The following is an 8,547-nucleotide window of genomic DNA, read 5'->3' as shown; positions in this document are numbered from 1 at the left end:
TGGTGCAACTTCCTAAATACATTTTATTAGAAATTATTTTTACTCTTTGAGATACAGCTGCTTTGTATCCTGTATACAGAGCAACTGTGTAGTTCACTAAGACCTGAATCCGTCAGATTCGCAGGACTGACGGGTTCAGTATCAGTGGGTCCTGCGTGTCTCTGACACGTAGGATCCACCTGTAATCAATCACATCTAAGTTATGAACATAGATGTGCTCGTTAACAGCTGATGCGCAACCAGATTCAGTGCAAGATACAGCTGACTGTATACAGAATACAAAGCAGCTGTATTTCAAAAAGTTAAAATAATTTTTAATAAAATGTATGTAGGGAGTCGCACCAAAAACTATGATGCACAATTTTATTAAAAAACAAAAACAATGTCAAAGCTGTACATGGCCTTTAACTCCTTAATGCCGAAGGACGGATATATCTGTCCTCAGCAGCTGCTAGTTCGCGCAGGAGGACGGATATATCCGTCCTGTGATGGCGCGGGTACTGAGACTGTACCCACGCGATCAGCGGCAGGAGCACGGCTGTTATACACAGCCTGGCTCCTGCTGCAACTGCCGGAATAGAAGCGCGCTCCGATTCCGGCAGTTTAACCCATTAAATGCCGCTGTCAATAGTGACAGCGGCATCTAATGTGTTTGACAGAGGGAGGGAGCTCCCTCTGTCACCCGATCGGCGCCCCCGCAAACAAATCACGGGTCGCCGTCGGGTTTCCATGACAGCCGGGGGTCTAACAAAGACCCCCAGGTCTGTCTTCAGCATCTGCCTGTTAGGCGATGCCGGAGGCATGACCTAATAGGTTGCCTGTCAGTTTTACACTGACAGGCAATAATGCTTCGGTATACTAAGTATACCAAAGTATTATATATGCGATCAGCAGATCGCATAGTGAAGTGTCCTGATGGGACTTAAAAAAAAAATGACAATTAGTTAAATAAAGTTTTGTGAAAAAAAAATAATAATAATTACAGTCAAAGTCAAATAAAACTTTTTGCCCAAAAAGTGGTTTTATTTAGTAAAAGTGTCAAAACAAATCACACATACACATATATGGTATCCCCGCGATCGTAACAACTTGACCAATAAAATGAACACATTAATTAAACCGCCGGATGAACGGCGTCCAAAGAAAACGCAAAAAACAACCACAAAATTCTCTCTTTTCTCCCATTCCCCCCATAAAAAGTAAAATAAAAGTTGATCTATAAGTCCTATGTACCCCAAAATAGTACTAATGAAAACGACACATTGTCCCGCAAAAATCAAGCCCACGTACGGCCACATCGACGGAAAAATAAAAAAATTACGGCTCTTGGAAAGCGGCGATGCAAAAACAAGTAAATTTTTTCTAAAAGGGTTTTTATTGTGCAAACGTAGAAAAAACATATAAAACCTTTACATATTTGGTATCCCCGTAATCGTGCCGACCCATAGAATAAAGTTAACATGTTATTTACGCTGCATAGTAAACGGCGTAAATTTATAACGTGAAAATTAATGCTGGAATAGCTGCTTATTTTCAATTCTCTCCTAAAATAAAGTTAATAAAAGTTAATCAATATATTATAAGCATCTAAAACTGGTACAATTACAAAATACAACTCGTCCCGCAAAAAACAAGCCCTTATACGGCTATGTCGACAGAATAAAAAAAAAGTTACGACTCTTGGAATGCGACTGTGAAAAAACAAAAAATAATCCTTGGTCATTAACGTGCAAATTGGCCCGGTCATTAAGGGGTTAAGATACGATTTTGGAGAACTGTAGAATTATCAATGAATAATGGGTTTTAGAGAAGTGCAGGCATAGAAATGAAGGAGGTTTAAAAAAGTGTAGAATTAGTAGTAAACAAGAATTAAATAGGTTGTCTCATCAGAAAGGAGCTGGCTTCCGGCACCCCCGGTAAACAACTGACTTTCCTGGGGAAGCCGCAGTCAGCCAGGCAGAAATGTAGTATGAGGTGGCGGCTAATGAACTGAATCGCCATTCATCAGGGGTGTAACTTGGAAACACTGGGCCACATTGCAAAGTTTTGACTGCCGCCCTCCCTTACCCTGGGTGCCACATACAGCCGGCCCTTGTAGATAGCAACATCTGGTTAATTCTGCAATACAGCCCACCTGTAGATAGTGCCATACAATCCCCACCTCTCCCTTGTAGTTAGTGCCATACAGCCCCCCCATCTCCCCTTGTAGACAGTGCCCTCCACCTCTCCCTTGTAGATAGTGCCAAACAGCCCCCCGCCTCACCCTGTATACAGTGCCATAAAGCCCCCCACCTCCCCCTTTTAGACAGTACCATACAGCCCCCCGCCTCCCCCTTGTAGATAGTGCCATACAGCCTCACCTCCCCATTGTAGACAATGCCATACTGCCCCCACACCCTTGTAGACAGTGCCATACATTCCCCCACCTCTCCTTTGTATACAGTGAATTAAAGTTTAAAAAAAAAAACCTTTTCCAATTTTTTCCTTAAAGTAATGTAAAAAAGAAAAGAAAAATCATGATTGGTATCGCCGCATCCATAAAAGTCAGAACTATTACAATATAACATTATTCACCTCGCACGGTGAACATCGTAAAAATAATAATTTTAACCGCCAGAATTGCTGTTTTTTCATTACCTTATCGCTTATAAAAAATGTAATAGAAAGTGATCAAGAAGTCCTATGTACCAAAAAATACATACTACAGCTCGTCCTGCAAAGAAATCAACTCCCACACCGCTGAATCAATGGAAAAATAAAAAAGTTATGGCTTTTAGAATATGGCGACACAAAACACATTTTTTTAACAAATAGTTTTTTCTTTGTAAAAATAGTAAAGCATTAAAAAATATATCAAAATTTGGTATCACCGTAATCATATTGACTAGCAGAATAAAGTTAATTTGTCGTATTTTCTGAAGGGTAAAAGACGTAAAAACAAAACCTCTAAAAAAAATGGAGGAATCCGTTTTTTCCAATTCCTCCCCACACAGAATTATTTCCCCTTTCCAAGTCCATTATATGGTACTTTAAATAGAGCCAATAAAAAACCGCAACTCCTCCTGCAAAAAAAATAAGCCTTTACACCACTCCATTGACGGAAAATAAAAAAGTTATGGTTCTTGGAAGTCGAGGAGTGCAAAACGAAAAAACAAAAAATTGTTGTGACTGCAAGGGGTTAACCTAAACATAGCAGATGGAAAAACATAGAAACTCCATGAAAATATTGCTTCAGTTGCATACTAGCCCGGTGTTATATAATAAGGGTGCAGTTCTGATCCATTATAGAGCAGAGATGGTGCTTGTGGCCCCTTTGTACCTCATCTGGATTGCTACCTTCTACCTCCTATGTCCTGGAGCCAGCAGAGTACTGAATCCCTTAATAAAGTGGTGTGAAAAGGGGGTCAAATAGGTGAAATGCATGATCCAACTTAATTCTCTCCTCTGAGCCAGGTTCATTACAGAACTGAAGACTTTTATTACAAAAGGAAAATTAAAAGGTAATCTCTGTTCCAAACGCTTGATTTGGCAGATTCAACTGGACGGAGTCCTAATGTTTTCAGCTAGTGTATATCTATAGTGTCATTTTATGATCTTGTTCTTTTAATATCATTGCACAGTAAAGGATGTTGTTCATCTATCCTGCATGGCTTATTCTTGCAATAAGTTTAATGGGTCACATGAGAGTTACAAATTGTCAAAATGAGAGTAAAAACAGTATTTGTTAATTTGAGTTTGATGAGTTTGATCCATCTAGTTGATCACTTACGCTGCTTAGGTGTTAATTAACTTGCAGTTTAAAATGAAAAAGTTGAAAGAGAATATGTTTTCCTCTATTTCTTAGAAGTTTGTATAAACGTATAATTACTCCCTCATGGATGAGGGCATTGGGCAAGTTACTGAAATATTGTATTAAATTCAGTGTAATTTTGTATGCTGCAGGAAGTAATGTAGTTATTGCAGTGGAGTTTTAATGCTGTTTTTAACTATGTAATGGTGTAAGACTCAGGCTAAACAACGACATTTGTGACTTACAACCACCGTCAAAAATCCATCCATCTATTGCAATTGTTTAGAGGGTGTTTGTCAAACATTAGGCTTGCAACACAGCAATACCACAAATTTACCATAATTTGCGACCAACTGTGAGCGTGAAGCCCTTGCCGAAGGCCAGTCAATTTTTGTCGTTTCTGCAACCCCTAGGTTACATTAGCAGCATGAACGCAAACTGAGATAAATGCAGTGGGTTAAATAACTGTAAAGCCTTGGTCTTAAATGGGTTGTCTAACTAAGTTAACCCCTTATCAGATTAAATCTGCTGTAGCAAATGAGTGGGCATCCATGGATGCCTTTGCTAGAGTGAGAGCCCCAATTTGTTAACGGATCTCAGTTCTAGCTTATATGAAAGTAATTATTGATTATTGTTTAATCATTAATCATTCAGTAGAAACATCCGTAGTATAAAGAGTTAATAAGTATGCGAAGACATGTGTTAAACCTTGAAAGTCCCAGTGAATAATTGTTTTGAAGAATTATAATAGATTGAAGTGTTTATGACCTCAAGATAAGGTCTTCATATTTTAATGAGACTAGGAGTCTTATCTAATGCCGATTTCCCAAAACAATTATACCAGGTGCAAAATTAATGAAGTTAGAACTTTAATTCCAATGGAGAGGGCTCAAGAGCATTTCCTTATGCCTTATATAGATATGCTTCTGTAGTTTCTTTATGAAAGTAATATATTTACATACGATGACATGACCTTTAATGTGATTGGTTAAGCTACTTCTATAACTGGGCTGGAACTAAATCATATATGAATGCTATTGGTTTTTAAAAATGTATTGGCTTTTTGTGTATAAATAAACATCACATGGCATAAATCTTTAGAGATAATGCCACATGTGTGATACTGATGAACTTTCGTGTCTGTGTGATCTCTCCGATGCATCTTTATCATGATTTGGACTCCTAGGCTGGATTCTTAGAGTACCTTGAGCTCTCCCAAACCCAGGCTACTCCAATATTTTGTTGGTGCCGAAACCCAGGACCCACAACGGGCCAGTTTAACTGGATGCTCACTGCTAATCAAAGACTCGGTGAAACTACAAAACCGCGGTAAGAACCTTTGATTCTTACAAACCTTCACCCATCCCTCATGCCTGTGGCATTAGCCGGAGGACTGTCCCAAGCTGGGTCCCATAGACTCCAGCCTGCAGAACAGTATGAATGTAACAAACTGTGGTGACAATTTGTCTTTTGTAGACCTTGACTGTGTGCCTGGAATTGTCTTGTTTGGTGGCTGTTTCTTTATGTTAATAGAGTGTTTGATGATAAAGATTACTAGAGACCAGAGAAAGGGATATTCTATTGTAATACTATAAAAAGGCTAGAAAGTGACATTAATTACAAGTTCTAGATGAACTGGTAGTAGAGTGGAACTCCATAAGGGCAGTTCTTCAAGTAAACACCATCCGGGGGATGGTGGTCATCCAGCAGTTGATATAGTGTCTAGTAGAGATATCCTACCACCATGTTGTTTTAGAGAGGCTGTAAAGACTATAAAAAGTACTGACTAGAACATAAATCAAAGTTCTAGATGAACTGGTAGTAAAATAGAACTCCAAATGGGTAGTTCTACAAGTCAACACTGTCCTGGGGACGATGATCATCTAGCAGTTGATATAGTTGCAGCAAGAAAAAGAAAGGAGGCGGTAGAAGGTTGTGACAGAATGTTAAAACAAACAAGAATGCCAAAGGTAGGTTGTTTAGATAGTTCAAGATGGAAAACTTTCATAGAACAAGATTGCTTCATAGTTGAAAGACCATGAACTGATAGGAAAAGCAGAGCTATGGAACAGTGTGTCAATGAATGTTGAACAAGGCGCTTACATGGATGTTGATATGAATAGTATGTGTATACAGGCATAGATTTTGACAAGAAGAGTGACTGTTCTAGTGATGATTAAGACTAATACAGCTAGGAACATTGCAGTGAATAATGTGGATTGTGACGAGAAGTATGATGTAGACATGTATACAGTGTGTGTCGAAGACGAGTCTCAGGAGCAGACTGGTGCTAATGAGAATGGACTGTACTGCTTGATGTGAGATGTTTTTCTCAATCCAGATTGAGAACATTTTTTTTTTTTATCTACTGACTGAACTAATTGAACTGTTAATTATTTTAGAGTGTGTAAAAAAAGCCCTAGAACCCTGAATTTAAGTACAAGGTTGTGTAAATAGACTGGCTTTTTAACGTACCTTATCTATATGGTTTAAATAACTAAAGTCAGCTGTGTAAAGTCAGGTTTTGGAATTATAAATACAGCAGAGTCTTAGTTTCTTTCAGCATTTTGGCTTGTTGAGATTCAAAGTTCTACTAGAAAGAAAGGGGGCTTGTGAGGGACGGGAGCAGCTGGTTAAATGTGTCTTATCTTCACACACTGCTCTTCTTAGTACCGCCCTCCCCCTGTAACATACTATTCAGAGAGAGAGAGAGCACTTCTCTCACTCTGGCAGTGAAATATTACAGCAAGCTTAGTTTAAGTATTTTGGAAATGTAGGGCCAAGGATGAGGTGTTTAGTCAGATCCCACACACAGCTTGTGTCCTTACAGTAATTGACTTAGCAGATGCTTTCTTCTCTGTTCCACTAGATGAAGAATTACAGTTGTTATTTGTTTTTACACATGCAGGCAAGCAATACTGTTGGGTGTTGCTACCCCATGGCACGGCCACAGCACCACCCAATTCAGTATGGCCCATGCTGTAGTACTGCAAGGCCGGGCCCCGTCTGCTGTTGGAACCCAGTTGTTGAAGTATGTTGATGATTTACTTCTGGCCTGTGAGTCAGATCAAGACAAGAAGTCGCCTGTTGTTTTTGTCAGGAAACCGCAGCAAGGCACCTAAACATAAAAATTTTGTCTAGAGAACGACGCTTTTTTTAGGCCATTGTATATCCCAGGGGGCCAAACATTTGTCCCCAGATAGCGTGATAGCAATACGAGACACTCCTTTCCCAGCCACTCCCAGCAAACTCTGTGCTTTTCTGGGACTAGTGGGATACTGTAGGGAGTGGATACCAGGGGTGTCTAGCCTCCTACAGCCCCTGACAACAGATTATTATTATACTGTGGATATGCCATAAATGTCCAAGATGGGAAAACTCCTTTCGATTCAGAATAGTAATATAAAAACAACAGCTTATGCAATTTTTTTTTTAAATTCTCCTATTCCTACTAACTACTGACAGACACTAAAACATTACTATGCAATATAACATCAATTGCCATGACCCTGTAATTTAAATATACCACAACAGCAATACAAGTGAAGGCAAATATTTACAGAAATTAATTACCAGATCCATCACTATATATCTCCAGATGTTTAGATTACATTTCCATAGCTTCTGTGGATGCAGCTGGCAACACAATAGCCATAAGAAGAACATCTGCATATTCTACACATTTATGTTCCAAATCACTTTAAAAAGGAATAACCTTGGATACTTAATATGGATGTGAACGTGGAACAGAAGAATGAGGTATTTCTTTATGATGCCGTAATTACTACATCCTCGCATTAGATTCCGTCTTGGATTCCTGAGCATTGATGACTAACTCGTCTATAAGAGCTATGAGCTTGAAAGAGGTTAAGATCAAGTGCGCCTCTGTGCTTGTTCCGAAATACTATTTCTTAATTGAGTACTTGTAGGAGGAGAATGCATAGCTGACTATGGTAAAGTGGTTCACATCATCTTACTCTGAGAGAAGTTAAGCATTTAGAAATTAACATCGTAGCGGAGGCAGAAGGATCAACAAAACAATGAAATTGATATTTTTCAGATTAAATAAATTATTTAGGGCCCTTAACTTAAAAGACCATTAAAGCTAAGATATATGTTGGTTTTGCAAAACAGCTTACAACAGCAATAGTTAAAAAAAACAACAACGATTAAACGCATGGATTTTCTTTTTTATAGAACATAGATAACATTTATCTCAATCCCAAAATTAAAAAGGATTTTTGGGGGATTTTATAGCACTATATTATAAGAGATTTGCTCACACTTCATATAACACATATATCTATGTTTTTTCAGTCTCTACTTAATTATATGGAGCACATTTTTTTATAATATTAAAGTTTTTCTTTATTATAATGATATTAGTAAAAATACAAATAAGTTAGTATACATTGCAAGGCAACATATAATATATCCATTTACTTAAGGAATCTTCAACACCACTTTCCTTCCTATACATTTTTAGGGTATGTGCACACGATAACTGGCTTTTACGTCTGAAAAGACAGACTGTTTTCAGGAGAAAACAGCTCCGTCGTTTCAGACGTAAATGCTCCTCCTCGCATTTTGCGAGGCGTCATTGACGCCCGTAATCTTGAGCTGTTCTTCATTGAATTCAATTAAAAACGGCTCAAATTAAGTTTCAAAGAAGTGTCCTGCACTTCTTTGACGAGGCAGTCATTTTACGCGTCGTCGTTTGGCAGCTGTCAAACGACGACGGGTAAATAACAGGTCGT

This window comes from Rhinoderma darwinii, chromosome 1 (genome assembly GCF_050947455.1).
Source record: "Rhinoderma darwinii isolate aRhiDar2 chromosome 1, aRhiDar2.hap1, whole genome shotgun sequence".
In the NCBI taxonomy this organism is placed as follows: Eukaryota; Metazoa; Chordata; class Amphibia; order Anura; family Rhinodermatidae; genus Rhinoderma; species Rhinoderma darwinii.
This window is presented reverse-complemented; position numbering follows the sequence as displayed.